Here is a 22091-nt window from a genome sequence, read left to right as displayed (position 1 = left end):
CGGTACATACTTTACCAGCACAGGCTAAGGCATGTACGGGGGGTCGAAGTGGCGGCAGCTGCCGCCCGAGTCTTAGGGCCCTTGGCGCTGGCATTCTTTGGTGCCATTGCTGGCTGCACGTTCCGATCCTGGTTTTCCGATAGACCCTCTGACTGAACCGCAGCTACGACTGCAATCTCCACCTCTCGCCGCCGTGGATCAAACGCACCACAGCTCGACCAACACCCGCGGTGAAGTGCTGAATGCGGATACCACCGGAATCCTTTCCGATACAAATGTAGCAAGAACCAAAGCATTGACCAGTGCTACGACGGCGTTCCAGCAGTATGCTTCACTTTCAATAGCCGCCAGGAGGTTATAGAGGGGATTTAGTAGCGGAGAGCAAGCACAGCCTGTCTCACTCGGTCACTGGCGTGTCCGCCATCTTGCCTCGAAGCTGCTACATATCTCTTGCCTCAAAGCTGCTACAATATGTTTTCAAGGGGGGATTGTTATTACAGTGTGCAAAATCTGTTAAAAAAGAACAATTGATGGACAGGAAACTGAACAATGTCAAACATTCAACCCAATACAGAGATCTAGGCCTAAATCCATAGTTTTTTTTCTCCCCATGCCATTCCAGTTTAAACTCAGACATGTGCAAATTAGTCTTGACCCTGATCCCCATGGGAACAGTTCCACCCGAACTGCCAGGCCTGGTCCTTCCTGGACTGGAATCAAGCATCCTAGGACTATTTTCGGGGTTTCACCCCACATTAGCCAGGCTAGCCTGACTCCAGTGGCATGGAGAGCACAGGATCCACGTCTGGGTATACCCGTCCCACTCGGGGTGAAAAATGCAAAAACAACAATTGATGGACAGAAAGCTGAACATTGTCAAACATTCACCCCAGTACAATGCTCTGATCCTAAATCCATCTGATTTGCATATGGCTAGGTCTAAACTGGGGTGGCATGGTGAGCAAAACAACAGTGGATTTAACCCAGATCTCTTGACTGGGGTTGAATGTATGATTTATTCAGCATTCCATCCATTATTTGTTTGCGTAGCACTTTTCGCCTTAAGTGGGATGGGTATGCCCAAACGTGGGCCCCTTGCTCACTGTGCCTCTGGATTCAAACTGGCCTGGCTGATAAGGGGTAATACCACAAAATCTGTCCCAGGATGCTTGCTTCCGGTCTAGGGAGGACCTGAGTCGGAAGTTCGGGCTTGACTGTTCCCATGAGGAGCAGAGTCAAGACTGATTTGCCTATGGCTGGGTCTAAACTGGGGTGGCATGGTGAGAAAAAGAACGATGAATTTAACCCAGATCTCTTGTGAATGCCTGATCTATTCAGTATTCCATCCATCATTAAAGTACACTCTTCTTTTGGGGTGACCTGAATGGGGTTAGGATCCTCAAGCATTTCCAAGCCATACATGCCCTGGAAGTGTCTCACCCAAACTTCAGCGGAAATAGTGCAATCTGTGACTTTAGTCCTAGTCCCCGCAAAGATTGGCCTATTCATTATATCCCATAACTTCGTACTATTATTTAACATACTTATCTGTTCAAGGTTGTTCCATACCTGTTCCTGGATTTCTTTTTTATGTGCAACCATCACCACTTGTCTATGCTTTTCTGCAAGCCACACTCTTGGCCCTGTCATTTGGGCTTTGTTTTAGGCTGTCATCAGGTTTTTGTGGGCCCTTGAACATTTCCTATGGGTCAGTTCTTTTCTATATTTTGTTCTGATTAGGAGTCATTTACACTCCCTTTCATGCTATGACAGTACACTCTATGGAGCAATTTTTCTTTCACATCAGTTATTGGCTCTTTTGCTCTATAAATGACAGCATTTTCTGAACACGTATATATCCACCTGAAAATAAATATGCTTCACTGCCAGTGCTAGTTGGAAATGATCTTGTAATGAAAGAAAAAAAAAATAGGCGTATGTGGCATTGAACCCCTTGCTGTTAAATGTATGCATTGTCATCATTGTGAAGGCCATGATCAATGATTTAAAACAACTGTGCAAAGCACATATTGCATCACCATAATCATATTTGACATTTGTTGTCCGGGTAAAATAAATCTAAACATACAATACATATGTCGCCTCTATGCGAGGTCAATCACATTGCAATTCTTTTTTTTTAACACCAAAACACTCAGAGTGTTTCACCTGAATTTCACTCTAAATATAAAATCAATTACAAAAGTATTTTTGTTTTAACTATAAAAAATCACGCTGTAATAAAAACGTGGAGCAAATAACATGTGGTGAATTATATCTCAAAGTCCCCTCTTCCATGAATTGCCACACTGCTAATTTTGACCGACTGCCGGTAATCTTGATACTGACTCTTCCTGCCTTTCAATCGATAGCCATGACGAGATTTCAACAACCCCTCTAATATTACAGTTGGCATGCTGGTAGGTAGGTGACCTTCATGATTTGGGACCTTGTATATATATATATTTTTTTCTCTCTCTCTCCTCCCCCCTTCCCCCCCACCCCCCCCCCCACCCCCCCACCCCCCCTCTTTCTGCCACTGGTCTATCTGAGTGTATTGTACACTCCACCTCCATCCAGTAAGAGCGTACTGCAAAAGGTAATGGTTCAGTAGTTCAGCCCACATCGGTCAGTGGCTCTCTTGTCCTGTAAATGACAGTATTATCTGATCACATGTGTACATCTCCTTGAAAATGACTTATCTTCAGTGTCGGGACTCGTTGTCCATTCCTATAGTTTTCAGTTTTCTTCATTTATAGTTGCCTTTTGATTTCTCTGCTTCTTTTCTTTTTATTTTAATGTTTCTTAAGAGGATACTGCAGATTTCCGAGCAGTGCTAACGGGTCACCTGCTTGCTCCTCATTTCATCTGCTGTGCACCCCATTCCACTTTGACACTTTCTCTAAACCAGGAGACCAATATGGAATGTTGTTGACCATTATGGATCTTTGTTTTACCATTTCAAGATGGCCAACACTTCTATATGTGACAGCCACGCTAAACTTTAAAACAACAATAGACAATTCACAATAGTACACCAGATGGACCCCCGCTGCTAGATTTATTTTTGTTATTGCTAGCATATGCCTGCCAAGTTTAGACAGCAGCATGTTTTTCTTTTTTCTACTTGTAACCTTTTAATTTATCTGGTTTAAATTGTTGAATTTGTATGTGTTTTATTGCGATTGGGTCAGAGGGTGAATACAAGAATAAGTTAGTGGATGGATTAATCAATGCAAGAGTGCAAAGATCCTTGACAATAACTTATTGAGTGCCTAAGCCCATCAAAGGCACAAAAAGCACTTTTATTCATAAACTTAGACCTAATAGCATTGCCAATGCTTGTTAAATTATGTGGACTATAAATGGTTGTAAAACACTGGATTAAGATCTGGGGTGAGCGACTAATCACAACTCTTGTCAGGGTAAAACCTTAAAGATACTAAATTAAATTGAGCTCAACCCCATGTACAATTGGCACTGAGCAGACAGGCTTCACTTAGGGCAATGTGTAAAGTATTTATGTAGCACCAAAACAGTAATAAAGTCAGAACGAAAACAAATAGAATTCCCAAGTCAAATTAGCAAAATAGAGCAAATTGTAATAAACAAGATGACACCAAATAACAAAAATCCAGTAGGGAGACCGTAGATATGAATCTTTGAAGTTCTAAGTAAAAATATTGTGAAAAAGCACAAAGCACCAAGTATACTCAATAATTGTGGTAGACTGGAACCAAGGCAATATTTTAATTTGACTGCGATTTAACGCAGGTCGGGTACACCAATCGGGTGTGTCATGGTCACAAGTTTAGCTTCTGACTTAGGGGCCTATTTATAGCTTGGCGGAGTTCAGCGGCGACCGAGTACCCTCTCTGCCAAACTGAAGGTCTGCCATGCTCATTTAGAGTCAGGTGGGCCTTCGGTATGTCAGCAGTGGAGACTACTCCATCTCCGCTGCCGACATAAACGTCTGACTACCTGATGGAGTAAGGGCGGTCGGACGTTTGGCCATTTGTCTGGGCACCCTATTTGAGTGGGTGGACGAATGGACAGGTGAGGGACAGTGAAAACTGTAAAATGACCCCCACACCATGGGAGGAAACTCCAATGGCGATGGGGTCACTGTTTTTATTCCAAAAGACAAAAAAATTGCAAGTTTTCTGCATGGTTCCATCATGTTGACAGAGCTGTTAAACTTTCAATGCATCTAAAAGAACCGCCATGACTGGCGTCAAACTCTAAATCAAGCTCTTAGTGTTTCAAGTCCCAGCCTACCACAGGAGTACACTTCTAAGGCTCCTAGGACCTGAGGAGAGAGCACTTAGAGGCTCTAAGTATATCAGGCAGAGACCAGTAGCAAAGTCCATTCCATGTGCAGTTGCCCCTATTCAAATTGCCACTTTAAGAAAAAGGCCTTGTGCAGCTTGCAATGTTCCTGAAGCCACCAGGAGGTCAACCAAATGACCTTTCAAGTCCACGTATTTGGCCTGGGTACAAGTGTAGCAGGTCCAGTTTTACAGACAGAAAGTCCAATTCTCTTGTGTTTCTCCACAGGTCCTGAAGTGTTCTTAATTGAGTGCCTGGAGGTGCCACATGTATGCCCGGCACCAGTTGGTGGGTGGGATTTGACTCCTGGACACTCATTAACCAATGGGGAAAAAGTCAGAGGGTCATTCCTACCCACTTTTTCAGTAGGTCCTGTGTGCATTGCTGCAAACAGGCCCAACATGACATGTGTCGGGGCATTTTTCAGATGGCAAAGGTATTCGGCTACACTAAACATGGGCTTGGGGGTGTGGGGGTTTCCCAGGGTAATTGCCAGTGTCCTCTCTTTTGTAACACTAAATTCCAGCTTGAAGCAAGCACAGTACTGCCAACAGAAGAGACAGAAGAAGTCTTGTTGGACAAAAGCAGGTCCCTTCAGCAACCAGATGGAGGATACGTAGGAATTGTTTTGGCATCCTGTTCTATCAATTTTAAGTGTGCTTGAAGTGCTACGTGTGGCTCAACAGACCTTTTAAGCGGGATTTGACAGTGTGGTGTCACAGGATGCAGACAGTTCCTACTCTGAATATTCTGTGGAATGGTGCAGAGTCATCTCTGGCCATTCAGGTGAACCTATTATTGCCTCCTGGGAAGAATTTCGCACCTCATTCACACCTATCCAAGTCTGAGTACAGACTGGAAGAAGCTGTAGAGTTAATGCAAATTAGCCTCCAGGAATTTCAGGAGGGAAAAGGTGACTTTTTAAAGTTAGTTTTCCTTAATACTTGAATTCAGCATTGAATTGGATTTTTAATTACTATTAAAATAGTTGTTAAACTATTTTTCTACTAGTCACATTCCTGAGATGCAGTATTAGTATTTTAATCTTTACTCTGATTTTCTACATAGGATAACTAGGCTTCCTACAATGAAAGTAGCTTTTTGGGCTTTTTCGCTATAGGTACATGATAACATGAATTTTTGACATGCTCCTCTTTGATATACCATGCATCCTACCTTGTGGTCTACAAGGCCTACATGTGGGTGGTTTACTAATCTTTAAAAGTGAGGATTATCCTTCCCAAAAAGACTTATTTTAACAGGTTGCACTGCAGAAGTCAGGCTACAATGGTAGGTCTGAATCCATGTTTTCGTTTATCACACTGGAGGGTGGCACATAAGTGCTTCAGTCCAAATGTGACAGGTTTCATATTAATGGTGTATTACCACAATGTATACTATTACTTTACAGAATAGTTGAACACACCAATCAGATATTAGTCAATTTCTCCATGTTTTAGTAGTCCGAGCACATATAGGGGTCGATTCCGATTCGGGAAACAAATACGTGCACCGATTCGAATTCGTAGCCGTTTCCGTACGAATCGTACAAATCCGTCCGAATTGCGTAGTACGATCCGTAGTAAAAAAATACGTCCGAATCATTGCGAATCTGTACGAAAAACAAGGGAAAATCCGTACGATACGGACCCTGATGGTTGTCTTACAGCAGTACAGCTGCAGCCGACATACTCGGTTAAAGTATACAGAACATGGAGAATATAGTCTGAAGGTTGTGCGACGTGGTTCTATCAGGTATGAAACCTGACTGATCAGGTAACAACAGGCTCGTCATTAGGGGTTGCAATTTAGCCGCTAAGATCTTAGCTAGTATTTTGGCATCTATGTTAATCAATGACAAAGGGCGGTAAGAGTCACATCTGTCCGGGGGCTTGTCCTTTTTGAGCAGAGTTATTAACGCCTGCCGTAATGATGGTGGCAGTCTCCCGGAGTCATGTGCCTCAGCATACATCTCCAGCAAATAGGGAGCAAGTAGGTCTGCACATATCTTATAAAATACCACCGTAAGGCCATCAGGCCCAGGGGCTTTTCCATTGGGAAGTGTTAATATAGCTGCCTTAATATCCTGCTCTTCTATAGGCAAACACAAAAACTCCCTGTGAGCATCTGACAACCAGGCGCACGCCACATCCTCTAGGTATTCCTCTAACTCAGCCGCCGTTGCACCCCCTTTGGATGTGTATAAATCGGCATAAAATTCTCGGAATTGTTCTGTAATGGCAAGTAGATGATAATGTTCCCCCCATGTGGGTCCGTGATCTTATCTATGTGCGGTTGCTCCATGCGATATTTAATCTTGTTCGCTAATGTGCGCCCCGGCCTCCCCCCCCCTCTCCATATCGCCGCGCCATGTGTATTTTACTTCAGTTTCAGCCAATGCGTCATACTCTTTTATATGAGCCAATGTGTCATCCGCCGGAGTCATTTCATAACTACGCTCCAGTTCACGAAGAGCATTCTCGATTTTATGAAGCTGCGCTCTGATATCTTTCAAAATCCCTGCTGCAGTTCCAATGCATACCCCCCCTGAGTGTGACCTTAAAAGCCTCCCATAATGTTGAGGCCTCTTCTATGGATCCCTTATTAATTGCAAAATATTGTTCAATAGCCTCACGCACCGTGTTCTCATATATCTGGTCAAGTAGTGCCTCGGAACGCAGCTGCCATGTAAAAGGAGGATGCAGGGCCGTCGGGATCTCTAAGTCTAACTGCACGGGATTGTGATCCGACAACGTTCGCGGTAAGTCGGCCACCTCTCGCACACAGTCTATGGCTTCCCCTCCCAACAGCCAGTAATCCAGTCGCGACCAACTGTTGTGCGATGGCATCGCATGTGTCCCTTCTTTCACAAGGGGGTTCCTCACTCTCCATACATCACTCAACCCAAATTCTTCCATGACACAGTTTACACATCTGGCTACCTTAGGAGTCCGGTGGGACAATGGGTTAGACTTATCCAGCTCAGGGTTTAAGTAAGTGTTCAGCCACCCCCCCCCCTCCCATCCCCCCCATCACAGCAGCCTCTGGCCATTTCCTCAATACAGCATACAACCGCAAATAACACTCTGGGTCATCTGTAATGGGTCCATACATATTAATTGTAGTCACCAACAAACCTCCCAGTTTCGCTTGCACCATTGCACATATCCCCTCCTCATCAACATATGTACGAACGGACTTAAATGCCAATCCCCGTTTAACCAGTAACATCGTGCCTCTAGCATATGATGAAAAAGAGGCCGCCAGCTTAAAACCCGCCCATCTCCCTGCAAAGCCTCGCTCTGTTCTCTTAGTTAAATGTGTTTCCTGCAATAAGGCTATATGTACGGCATGCCGATTCAGATAGGCTAGTACCGGTCTTACTTTTTTTAGGAGAGTTGAGGCCTCTAAGATTCCAAGTCAACAGCCAAAATCTCTCAGCCCCTTGCAACACCTGTCCACCCTATCATTAACTCAAACGGCTGTAGAAGGGCAACGCCACCACCACGCCTAATCATCTCACCAAAGGTTTCAGCTCTCACTCCAGTCGACTTCAATGCAACAGCTACAAAATTAAAATACAACATATACCCCACACTTCCCACCCCTCTCCCCCCGCCCACTCCAACCTCCTAATTAGGTCGAGAACGAAAACTACCCCCAACCCCATCTTCCATTCAACGCAACAATTGGGGAACACCCGCTAGGGGGAGAGGAACGGCATCGAACACTCACTCCGTGGTGAGATCGCCAGATTGCAACTGTGTGGCACACCTGTGTGCATTCAACAGTAGATGTGGCCAGCAACTACTATGCTGACCAGGCACAATTAACATGACCTCATGAGAACAGGTAACCCATATTTAAGGAAGCATCCCCTCACTACTACTGGAACAACCTATGACATCAGATCAGCATTAGTTTCTGACTCAGCCACAAAAAATGCCCGCGCCTAGCAAAATGAAAATGATGTCACCAAAATCAGTCCGTCTCTTCCAAGTTGGATGCCGCTGACGAGCCCTCTGTCCCATCCTGCTGAGGTCTGGATTTACAAATGTGTTTTGAAAATTTTAGGGCTGACTTTGAGTCTGTAAAGAAGTGCGCCTGTCCGTTCTGTGATATTTTCAGTTTGGCCGGGTACAGCATTGCATAGGGCACTGTCGCGGCCTGCAGTAATTTCTTCGCTGGCACAAACTCTCTCCCTGCTGCCTGCACCCCTGGGGTGTAATCGGGGAAAAAAGGATAAAGTGTCCCCCTTATAGGTCACAGGGGCCCTAGCCCTAGCCTCCCTCCAGATAGCATCCCGGTCTGCGTAATTCAATAGGCAATTATCGGGCGAGGTAGTGCACCCGGTTGAGTTCTAGATCCCAAGGAGCGGTGTGCTCTCTCAACTATCATTACTGTGGACAACACCGAGCCAAACAGATCACGCAGCTGCCCATCAATGAATGTCTCCATTTTGGAAATGGCGGTAGATTCAGGCAGGCCAATAATGCGACGGTTATTGCGCCTAGAGCGCGCTTCCAAGTCCTCATTCTTTGCCTTTATAATCTCCAGTACCTTCTCCATTTGTAGAATTTGAGTCCGGGACTCCGCCTGCAAGTCCTGGTTATCTGATAATCTATTTTCTAGAACATCGAGTCTGTGCTCGTGTTTATCCACCTTCTTCTTTGCCCCATACAATCCAATTCCTGCACCTCTATTTTACTATCAATTAACTTCATGCCAGCTCGCAACTCCAAGAGGATAGTTCTGGTGTCGTCCTCCGTGTCCTCCACCATCCCCGAGGCACCCTGTGACCCGGCCTGGTCACCCATGGCTTCGCTGGTGCGCATGTTACGTTTGTTCTCGAACTGTAGCTTGGACTTTTTGGGGTCAGACTTTCCCATAGTGGTAACTTTATAAGTGCCGTTCAGTACCCGGTCCACCCCTTCAATCGTGCGCAGGCCCAGTGGTTCCTATTGTCATGCGCGCGGCCCAGCTCCACTCCCGATCAGCAGCCTCACAGGATCCCCCAGCAGTCAGATACCTCTGTAGGCCCCCACAAGCGCACTCTGCCACGATCCAGGGGGGCAAGCGTATTCAAAGACACACAATGTGTTGCACTCAACCCCTGCCACCTTATTCACGATAATGCAGGTCCACAAGAGCACCACCTCTCAAGGCAGATTAATTGTGAAAGCCAGTCACACCTATCAGCTTCTTTACACATTCCGCTCGTCCTTGCCTCTATGTCACGCTGCTGCCACGTGCAAATATGGTCACCACCACCCTGCAAAATGTCTGGCGCTGACGGATGGTCCGTCCCCCAGGAGGCTTATGACTCACGCCGGGAACTCCTCGAGCACATGAGGTGTCGCCCCGCCCCCCCCTTACGGCAGTCCGGGAGCTCCAAAAGCGCCCCACGCCCGCCGAACTGCGAGCACAGGCCAGCTTCTGCACTGGTACGCTCAAATCGGAGCCCTGCACCGCAGAGTGTTGGACCTGCACAGGCGCCCTCTATCCACCGTGGGAGTGCCGCACCTCTGCGCCCCGGAGAACCAGGCAATCCCGGCCCGCCCGATACCGCCATGTAAATGTACAGGGGCATCCAAACGGGGCAGCGCCACCCGACCCACACACGGCCCAGCACGCGACCCGCACCCCACTCACTGTACCTCCTTACGTTCCTCAGGAGCATTAGGCTCCGCTCAGGGCGGGTCCATCCGCCACTCTCCGACAGCTTCTATAGAACGCACCACGGCAGTCACGGGCTCCCAGGGCTCCTCCGTTCCGGGCGCCACCTCTGACGTGCCGGCTGCAGCTTAGTTACCGCAAAGGTTCACCATCAACAGTGCTCCTTCATCTCTGAGTAGACGGCCCACCCCACTGGAGTCAGTCTCTTGAGGGCACGCATTTCGACATCACTTTCCCGCAGTAGCTCTCCTCAGTAGTTGAGTCTCGGGCAGGCGCCATTTTCTATCCAGCTCAGCTCCCGATCTTCGATCCAGGCAGGTCCGCAGCAGTTCCGGGCATGAAAGCTTCCCCGCTTCTGCTCGAGGTCCTTAGGCACCATCCCATGAAGTTCTTGATCAGCCCAGGTGCCGGTGGTGCATGGTATTAGTCGGATGGTGAATCTGGCTTGCGGAGCTCCCTCGAGTGACCCATTCCACCTCGTGCTGAAGCCACGCTCCTTCTATCAAGTATAATTACACAGGTAATCAACTTAGAGACATAGGGCGTATGGGAGATGGGAAAGGGGAAGTTAAGTGGGAAGAGACTGCTGGTCCATAGTCAGACTATGTTCGCATGGATTCCTGGAGATGCGGGCTGCTTAATGTGAGGTCTCTAATAAAACATCACATAGAAGCCCAAATATTATTAGAAACAGGAAACGACCTTTACAACGCAACTATTACAACGCAGTGCTATTACAACGTAAATTTTACAACGCAAAAACTATTACAACGCATGTTATTACAACGCATGTTATTACAACGTAAATGTATTAATTTTAAATATTGTTTAAAAATAAAAATGTTGTATATTTATTAAAAATATTTAATTTTAAATTGCTAAAATGTTAAAATGATTTTAATCACAAGCATTAATACTTAGGTTTTTATTTTGAGTTAAAAATATTTAATTATTTAAATTTAATGTTGGTGTTAATTTAGATAAATGTTAATATTATAAAATTTTAATTCCTATGTATTACAAAAATATTTTAAATTTTTTATTATTAAACTATTTATTTAAATTACAAAAATTAATACTCAGGTATCTTTTTAGAAAAAATAATTGATTTAAATATATAATATAATTATTTTTTTATTTATTGGATAAATGTTATCACAATAAATCACAAGCATTAATACTCAGGTATTTATTTTCAGTAATAAATATTTAATTATTTAAATTTAATGTTGGTGTTAATGTTAGATAAATGTTAATAATATTATAAATTAATTCATATGTGTTAAATATATATTTTAACATTTTAATTATTAAACTATTTATTTAAATTACAAAAATTAATACTCCGGTATCTTTTTAGAAAAAGTAATTGTTTTAAATATATAATATAATTATTTTTTTATTTATTGGATAAATGTTATCACAATAAATCACAAGCATTAATACTCAGGTATTTATTTTCAGTAATAAATATATATTTTTTTTAATTTAATGTTGGTGTTAATGTTAGATAAATGTTAATAATATTATAAATTAAATCATATTTGTTAAATATATATTTTAACATTTTAATTATTACACTATTTTTTTAAATTATAAAAATTAATACTCAGGTATCTTTAAAAAAACATAATTGTTTGAAATATTTATTTTAATTATTTTTATATTAAATCATTAAATAATATATTGGATAAATGTTGATAATAGGTTTAAAATAACAATCAAAAATACTCATGTATTAATTAAGTAAATGTAATTGTTAAAAATATATTATTTTATTAAATGTAAATTTTTAAAAATATATTAGAATTATTTCTTTATAATTAATTAATTATTATATTAATAATACTCATGTATTAATGTAACAAAAGTTAATACTCAGGTATTTTTTAAAAAAAATTGTTTTAACTAAATGAAGTGATTAATGATTTCATGAAGATTATTAATTTAAAATATTTAAAATTAACTTTATATAATTATATTAAATAAAAAATTATTATTAAAATATATATTTATTTATTAAATAATTATTTAAAATATATATATTTTTTTCAAAATGATACACATACAATTAAAAACATTTTGGGAATTTTTCCCACGGTTTAACATTGATTTCAATGGGAGGTTTAGTCCTTCGTTTATTGCAATGACCGCTCCATAGTAATCAACGCAATGGATTAGTAAGGACGAAAAAGAATAGAAGGAGGAGAGAGAAAATGAAAACAAGACCAGTATACAGGTAAGTGAACAAAAACATTATTTATCGTAGTGAATAAAATAATTAAATAGTAAAATTAATGAAGTAAAAAAGTATAAAGACAATGACGTTCTTTTCAAAATTGTTTTATTTTTGTTAAAAAAATTAATAAAAATTTATATTTTTATTAATATACTTCATATTTTTTTATAATTTTACAACATCAAATAACATGTGAAATAAAATAATATATTTTATTTAATAATGTATAATAAGTAGTCCTTTGTTTATCTTGTTACATTTTGATGACGTCTTTACGTTGACGTCGGCGGCCATTTTGGATTGCATCGATTGCTGGAAGCAGCTGGAAGCTGATCTGCGCTCAGGCAGGAAACTTTATAAAGTTTTTTTCCAATTAAAAAACTTTGTTGAACATATATATTGTAATGAAAGATTAAGGAGAGGTTGCGATAGTTGTTAAATGATGTTTAAAGTTTGTTTTCAGCATGTCACCGAACATATTACTTGCATATGTCTTCGTCGGGTTATGTAACAGAAAATGTCATGAATACAGAGTGAAAATAGGTATATATGTTTGATGTTTTGAAAACATTTTGAACGTTTTAATGTTTGAATAAACTTAGATATGTTTATTGATTGACAAGTTGAAGAGGAGAAATAGGATAGTTTGTTTGTTTTTTCCAAAATGATTGCTTTGCACAAGGTGTTTGATAAATAAAACTGTTTATTTCGAATTGTACGGAAAAAAAAAGTCGTTTTTTTTTTGGATTTGTGGTTTTTTTACGTTTCAAAGCTTTACTTTTTTGTACATTGTATTTCGCGTTTTGAGGCAGTCATTTGATGTATTGCTTTAAAGACATTTTTTGGATTTTTTTGAGAAAATATAAGTTTTGGAATGTGATACTATTCGATTTAGATAGTGAGAAGAATAATAGTTAGGATGTGATATATGATAACAAAAAAATATACAGGTTGGGATCGTAAAAAATTAATAAACATATATTTTACCGAAAAACGATTATGGTTTAAGGTTTTGTGTAACAAAGAAGTTTTTCTTTAGAAAGATGTACTTTTTTGGTTAAAATTTAAAAAATGATTAAAAATTATATATGTAAATCGTTAGGAAAAAGGATGGACTTTTTTATGGCATTTGAATATTTATTTAATTGTGAGATACAAAGCATTACTGCAATAAATTAAAATAATTTCAGGTCACAATATTCAAAATTATGACAAATACTGTCATATAAATATTTTGTTAATCACAGTTTTTAGGATATCAAACATTTGATTACTAAAGAATCACTTTGGAAAAAATAAGTGGTGAGAAAGGAAAGAATATTGGAATCTTCTCGTTCAAAATGTTTTAACAACAAATATATTAGATTTTGAATGCAAAGGATATCATCATAAGTTTGGGAAAATAAGGAGATAAATAATTTTTTTAAGATTTAAAGGGTCTTTTGATTAGGAAAAATATTCCAGTGAAATTACCTTCTCGGAAAAAAGGAGGAATTTAAAAAAATAAAAATATTAAAGGTAAAGGAACCCGACATAAAATTGAAATAAAAAAAAAAAAAAAAATGCCAATTAAATTACATTTGTAAAAATAATTTAGGTCAAAGCCGGAAAGTAAAATTGTGAAAAATGATTAGAAATGTAATATGTTAGCAACATTTTCCAGGTAGTCTAATGCCACAGTCAACGAAAATTGTTGAAGTACTCCCAATAGTTTCTCAGACATTTCCTTAGCTTGCTTTGAAGGTCGTGGATTTAGGCTACCTGTTAATGCTTGAGCAAGTCTCATTTCTTGAAAACTTTGCTCCTTCTTCAAAGTTTTCAAAAAAGAGTAGAAATTTGGATGATGTTTACCAATTGTATGACTGAAGGAGTTATGCCATCCCTCTATGGCATTGTTTGTTTTAGCACCTCCTTCTAAGCAGGTTGAGTAGCAGTTCCACCACTCCACATGGAAACGTGGCTTCCTCCTGCGACCTGATCGGCTTAGATGTCCAATCCATGTGTCCTCAAAGTAATTTAACAAGGGAGCCAATTTTTCTTCATTTTCGACATAATATTCTGATTCAGAAATTGCAGTGTAGTACTCGTCTACACTTTCAGGAGGTACAAAACAAAGTGCTGTTAGTTTTTTTAATTCAAATTGAAGTTTACTATCTGAGCAGTAATCTGTAACCAGGGATGTTTTTTGTAACTTACGCCAATATGCCTGCGAAAAATGAAAAAAACACCCCTGAATTTGGGTATCCATGTACAATTTGTTGATCACATTGATCATAGTCAATTCAAAATCAATAATGATTTTCCGAGGACTTTTGCCGGATGTTTTGTCTTTAATCACTGTTAAAAATTCAGTGTAGGTTGCAGATTGCTTATCTGGTAGTAAACTGTACACTAAGGGAACTACATTTTTGTTAATTTGAGCATGAATGCTGTAAATTTGAGTGAATGGATGGGGTGTACATTTAAACGTCCCATCCATCATCCAAATTTCAGTATTCTCTAACTTAAAAAGGTTGCGGGGAGTACTAAATATTAAAATACGTTTCAGAGGGTTTTGGTTGTCATAGAGTAAAAAAGGTTCATTAGAGAAAGACAGAGTAAGGTCATGAGGAATAGTTATGTCTGCAAAAGTTTGAGGGGTAACTGTGTGTGTGTTACTTGCCTGCTTTTTACGTTGGATAATTCTACGCAAATTGGGTATAATAGGCATATTACAAGCAATATGACCAGGGACATGCTGTGCAACCTCTCTTAAAATTGAACCAGGAGTTTCATTGGAGGTGGATGCAATATCTTTCATCTCGTTAATTGTTTGACGTATTTCAATCTCCATTGCAGAGGCAGAGTGGTTATGTTCAGTGGTATTTACTATGATGTCACCAATAGTAACCGCTCTGCCGCTGCAACGGGAAGAATAATATTTCACACACCTCCAATGTTTCCTTGGTTCACTTAATCTTTCATTACAATATATATATATCCACAATGTTGCAGAAGTCTGTTCCCTTTCCTGGATTTAATATAGGATGCTGTGGCCTGGCTTGACATGATCTGTTGAAAAAAAAATGTACAAAAATTATTATGTTTTATATATATATATATATATATATATATATATATATATATATATGTTTTATTTGTTAGAAAAGGATACATTTTTTCATGTTTAAATTAAATTTCAGAGTTAATATAGTGAGTGCTACACTTACACTATCCAGCACTTACCCTACTGATGCACTTTTCTGGAGTTGGAATAGTAATTGGAACCTCTACACTATCCAGCACTTACCCTACTGATGCACTTTCCTGGAGTTGGAATAGTAAGTGGCACCCCTACACTATCCAGCAGTTAACCTACTGAAGCACTTTCCAGGAGTTGGAATAGTAATTTCAACCCCTACACTATCCAGCACTTACCCTACTGATGCAGTTTCCAGGAGTTGGAATAGTAATTGGAACCCCTACACTATACAGCACTTACCATACTGATGCACTTTCCTGGAGTTGGAATATTCAGTGGCACCCCTACACTATCCAGCACTTAACCTACTGATGCACTTTCCAGGAGTTGGAATAGTAATTTGAACCCCTACACTATCCAGCACTTACCCTACTGAGGCACTTTCCTGGAGTTGGAATAGTAATTGGAACCCCTACACTATACAGCACTTACCCTACTGATGCACTTTCCTGGAGTTGGAATAGTAATTAGAAATCCTACACTATCCAGCACTTACCCTACTGATGCACTTTTCTGGAGTTGGAATAGTAATTGGAACCTCTACACCAGTGTTTCCCAAACTGTGGTCCGCGGACCCCCAGGGGTCCGTGACACATTCCCAGGGGGTCCGCAGGCAACAGTTTTAAAAGCACAGAAAGGTTTCTTGTATAATTAGCAGCTTTCCAGCAGCAATAAAAGTGTCAAGATAAAGCCAGTGATGAATGTACCTGCTGGAGCGTGAGGAGAGTTTTGTTTAGTGGCAGCTTTGACTTAACTAATGTAGCACAGAGGGTAAATGTGCCTACTGCAAAGAAAGTGTAACATGCATTTTAAAAAGCAGCATTTTATGTGCCTAGGTTCGTGGTTACTGCTTTTGTCACAGAGATTCTTTTGTTACTGTGCACTTCATAAGTGACAATCATAATGTAGCAGAGGGACGTATAAACTGTCATCAAAGAACTGCTTGCAAACTGCATGGTACCAGTTAGTAACTTTTTTGTTTTCCCAGTTATTCATTATCCTGATGCTGCTAAACAGATTTATTTGGGTAGAAATACACTTTTAATGCTAAAGTCAGTGCTAGCCACTGTGTTATGTTCTGAATCCTGAGTTTGTGCTTTTCCAGACCAAGCACTCTTTAAACATTTTATATACACACTGTTTTACATGTACGATTCAATGTCTCTATATGTGTGTGATGTAAAGTGCTCTGACATCCTACAATGGTATGAGAGATGCTATAAAACAAATGAAATACATGTGACAGAGGGGCTATTATTTCAATATAAAATACTAAGGGCCAGATGTACGATCCGTTTTTATATGCGTGAACGGGTTCGTGAACCCGCTTTCACAGGCAAAGACGTATTGGGACATGTACCATGCCTATTTTGCGAGTCGCAATTTGTTTGCGACTCGCTAAATAGGTTTTGCAACTTGCTATTTGGAAGGGGCATTCCCTTCCAAATAGCGAGTCTTAAAACCATATACAAATGTTTTGCGGTCGCAAAACACTCGCAATTACCACTTACTTCAAGTAGATGGTAATGCATTTGCAAATGGGAAGGGGTCCCCAGGGGACCCCTTCCCCTTTGCAAATGCATGCAAAATTATTTTTTAAGGGCAGGCAGTGGTCCCAGGGACCTCTGCCTGCCCTTAGAAAATGAAACGAAAACGTTTCATTTTCTTTTTTTTTAAATGCATGGTAAATGGCAGATTTACAAGCCCCTTGCTCCTCTTTTACGCCACCATTGCGTCACTTTCGAGATACAGCGGCGATGCAAAAGATGCGCCATGGTGCAGGGTATTTACAACGTGACCCATCTGAGAGATGCGCCATGTTGTAAAGCCTTGCGCCAGAAGGAGGCGTTCCAGCGCAGGAACGCCTCCTAAAAGTGGCTGAGTGAAATCTACAAGATTTCACTCAGTCACTTTGGGGCCCATGCTGCTTCAAAGCCCTGCGCCAGCTTGAAGCAGGCGTAAGGATTGACGCAGCATTAACAAGATTCGGCCCCCCAGAGCATTGCTGGAGCTGTGTCGCGCTTGCGACGCAACTCCAGCAATGCGCCACCTTTACGGCACAGATGCGTCATGCATCTGTGCTTTTTTGCCCCATGAGGCGCAGCATTGTAAATGCGGCGCATCAATGGTGGCGGAGGCATGGCACACAATAAGTGGCGCATCCCTGCTGATATGCATGGATGCGTCACTTATTGTAAATCTGCCCCTAAGTACTTTGAGTATTTGTTTTGTGTGCACACGTGTGTATTTTTTTCGAATTACTGTTTTAATATTTGAAATTTAACTCATACTAATTGCTTGGGGGTCCCCGGCTTCCAGTGGTGACTCAATGGGGGTCCTCAGGAGTCAAAAGTTTGGGAACCACTGCTCTACACTATCCAGCACTTACCCTACTGATGCACTTTCCTGGAGTTGGAATAGTAATTGGAATCCCTACACTATCCAGCACTTACCCTACTGATGCACTTTCCTGGAGTTGGAATAGTAATTGGAATCCCTACACTATCCAGCACTTACCCTACTGATACACTTTCCTGGAGTTGGAATAGTAATTGAAACCCCTACACTATACAGCACTTACCCTACTGATGCACTTTCCTGGAGATAGAATAGTAATTGGAACCTCTACACTATCCAGCACTTACCTTACTGATGCACTTTCCAGGAATTGGAATAGTAATTGGAACCCCTACACTATCCAGCACTTATCCTACTGATGCACTTTCCTGGAGTTGGAATAGTAATTGGAACCCCTACACTATCCAGCACTTACCCTAGTGATGCACTTTCCAGGAGTTTGAATAGTAATTGGAACCCCTACACTATCCAGCACTTACCCTACTGATGCACTTTCCTGTAGTTGGAATAGTAATTTAAACGCCTACACTATCCAGCACTTACCCTACTGATGCACTTTCCTGGAGTTAGAATATTAAGTGGCACTCCTACATTATCCATTACTTACCCTACTGATGCACTTTCCTGGAGTTAGAATATTAAGTGGCACCCCTACACTATCCAGCACTTACCCTACTGAGGCACTTTCCTGGAGTTGGAATATTAAGTGGCACCTCTACACTATCCAGCACTTACCCTACTGATGCACTTTCCTGGAGTTGGAATATTAAGTGGTACCCCTACACTATCCAGCATTTACTCTACTGAGGCACTTTCCTGGAGTTGGAATATTAAGTGGTACCCCTACAGTATTCAGCACTTACCCTACTGAGGCACTTTCCTGGAGTTGGAATATTAAGTGGTACTCCTACACTATCCAGCACTTACCCTACTGATGCACTTTCATGGAAGTTGAATAGTAACTGGTACTTCTATACTTTTTAACATTTACATTCATGTAGCACTTTTCACCGGTTTTGATAAAAAAAATGCATTTTAAAAATATTTCATATTAATTCTACTGCTTCAAATTGCTGGTGTTAGAACTTAAAATGACTCATTTACATCAAATAGCACTTAGTAATCTGATGATATTTGTTTGTTTTTTATAAAATAGACGTATATATTTTGTTCATAATTTTGTGTTTTATAGGTGACTTTTATGATAAATTACCTTAGCTTTTTGGTGTTTGCTTCTTGCTGCTCTTCCTGGTCTTCTAATTTATGTTTGTTTTGGTTCTTGGTTGATTGGTTTGTCTGGTTTGGATCTTCCAGTTGGATTCTAAAATACAAATTGGAGATTGTTACAAATGTTTTCCACATGTATCATGTAATTTGATTTTTTCAAAAATTAGAATGTATGGCAAATTACTAAATGATTCTTTTTCAATTTGGTATAAAAAATGTATTTTGAATTTATAACTTTTTCAGAAATGTCTCATTTTTTTAAACTTCAGAATAATCATTGGTACATTTATTCTGTCCAGCACTTACCCAACTTGGGCACTTTATTGGAGTTAGAATAGTAAATGGCATACATTCACTATCCAGCACTTACTTACTGATGCAATTTTATGGAGTTGGAATACTCATTATAACCCATGCACTATCCAGCACTTATCTTACTGAAGCACTTTCATGGAGTAGGACTAGTAAGTGGCACCCCTAAACTATCCATTACTTACCCTACTGATGCACTTTCCTGGAGTTAGAATATTAAGTGGCACCCCTACACTATCCAGCATTTACCCTACTGATGCACTTTCCTGGAGTTGGAATAGTAATTTAAACGCCTACACTATCCAGCACTTACCCTACTGATGCACTTTCCTGGAGTTAGAATATTAAGTGGCACCCCTATATTATCCATTACTTACCCTACTGATGCACTTTCCTGGAGTTAGAATATTAAGTGGCACCCCTACACTATCCAGCACTTACCCTACTGAGGCACTTTCCTGGAGTTGGAAGAGTAATTTAAACGCCTACACTATCCAGCACTTACCCTACTGATGCACATTCCTGGAGTTAGAATATTAAATGGCACCCCTACATTATCCATTACTTACCCTACTGATGCACTTTCCTGGAGTTAGAATATTATGTGGCACCCCTACACTATCCAGCACTTACCCTACTGAGGCACTTTCCTGGAGTTGGAATATTAAGTGGCACCTCTACACTATCCAGCACTTACCCTACTGATGCACTTTCCTTGAGTTGGAATATAAAATGGTACCCCTACACTATCCAGCATTTACTCTACTGAGGCACTTTCATGGAGTTGGAATATTAAGTGATACCCCTACAGTATTCAGCACTTACCCTACTGAGGCACTTTCCTGGAGTTGGAATATTAAGTGGTACTTCTACACTATCCAACACTTACCCTACTGATGCAATTTCATGGAAGTTGAATAGTAACTGGTACTTCTATACTTTTCGACATTTACATTCATGTAGCACTTATCACCGGTTTTGATAAAAAAAATGCACTTTAAAAATATTTCATATTAATTCTACTGCTTCAAATTGTTGGTGTTAGAACTTAAAATGATTCATTTACATCAAATAGCACTTAGTAATCTGATGATATTTGTTTGTTTTTTATAAAATAGACATATATATTTTGTTTATAATTTTGTGTTTTAGAGGTGACTTTTATGTTAAATTAGCTTTTTGGTGTTTGCTTCTTGCTGCTCTTCCTGGTCTTCTAATTTATGTTTGTTTTGGTTCTTGGTTGATTGGTTTGTCTGGTTTGGATCTTCCAGTTGGATTCTAAAATACAAATTGGAGATTGTTACAAATGTTTTCCACATGTATCATGTAATTTGATTTTTTCAAAAATTAGAATGTATGGCAAATTACTAAATGATTCTTTTTCAATTTGGTATAAAACATGTATTTTGAATTTATAACTTTTTCAGAAATGTCTCACTTTTTTAAACATCAGAATAATCATTGGTACATTTATTCTGTCCAGCACTTACCCAACTTGGTCACTTTATTGGAGTTAGAATAGTAAATGGCATACATTCACTATCCAGCACTTACTTACTGATGCAATTTTATGGAGTTGGAATACTCATTATAACCCATGCACTATCCAGCACTTATCTTACTGAAGCACTTTCATGGAGTAGGACTAGTAAGTGGCACCCCTAAACTATCCATTACTTACCCTACTGATGCACTTTCCTGGAGTTAGAATATTAAGTGGCACCCCTACACTATCCAGCACTTACCCTACTGATGCACTTTCCTGGAGTTGGAATAGTAATTTAAACGCCTACACTATCCAGCACTTAGCCTACTGATGCACTTTCCTGGAGTTAGAATATTAAGTGGCATCCCTATATTATCCATTACTTACCCTACTGATGCACTTTCCTGGAGTTAGAATATTAAGTGGCACCCCTACACTATCCAGCACTTACCCTACTGAGGCACTTTCCTGGAGTTGGAATAGTAATTTAAACGCCTACACTATCCAGCACTTATCTTACTGAAGCACTTTCATGGAGTAGGACTAGTAAGTGGCACCCCTAAACTATCCATTACTTACCCTACTGATGCACTTTCATGGAGTTAGAATATTAAGTGGCACCCCTACACTATCCAGCACTTACCCTACTGAGGCACTTTCCTGGAGTTGGAATAGTAATTTAAACGCCTACATTATCCAGCACTTACCCTACTGATGCACTTTCCTGGAGTTAGAATATTAAGTGGCACCCCTACATTATCCATTACTTACCCTACTGATGCACTTTCCTGGAGTTAGAATATTAAGTGGCACCCCTACACTATCCAGCACTTACCCTACTGAGGCACTTTCCTGGAGTTGGAATATTAAGTGGCACCTCTACACTATCCAGCACTTACCCTACTGATGCACTTTCCTGGAGTTGGAATATAAAATGGTACCCCTACACTATCCAGCATTTACTCTAGTGAGGCACTTTCATGGAGTTGGAATATTAAGTGGTACCCCTACAGTATTCAGCACTTACCCTACTGAGGCACTTTCCTGGAGTTGGAATAGTAATTTAAACGCCTACACTATCCAGCACTTATCTTACTGAAGCACTTTCATGGAGTAGGACTAGTAAGTGGCACCCCTAAACTATCCATTACTTACCCTACTGATGCACTTTCATGGAGTTAGAATATTAAGTGGCACCCCTACACTATCCAGCACTTACCCTA

General features: G+C 40.3%; 1 protein-coding gene across 2 annotated transcripts in view; it reads left to right on the top strand.

The window, feature by feature from the left end:
• Positions 1 to 22091, top strand: part of LOC144786124 (acyl-coenzyme A synthetase ACSM3, mitochondrial-like) — a 413227-nt gene that overhangs the window by 240850 nt on the left and 150286 nt on the right. The gene's annotated exons all lie outside the window — the stretch shown is intronic.

This window comes from Lissotriton helveticus, chromosome 10 (assembly GCF_964261635.1).
Source record: "Lissotriton helveticus chromosome 10, aLisHel1.1, whole genome shotgun sequence".
NCBI lineage: Eukaryota > Metazoa > Chordata > Amphibia > Caudata > Salamandridae > Lissotriton > Lissotriton helveticus.
The sequence above is the reverse complement of the archived record's forward strand: the minus strand, read 5'-3'. Positions and strand labels throughout refer to the sequence as shown.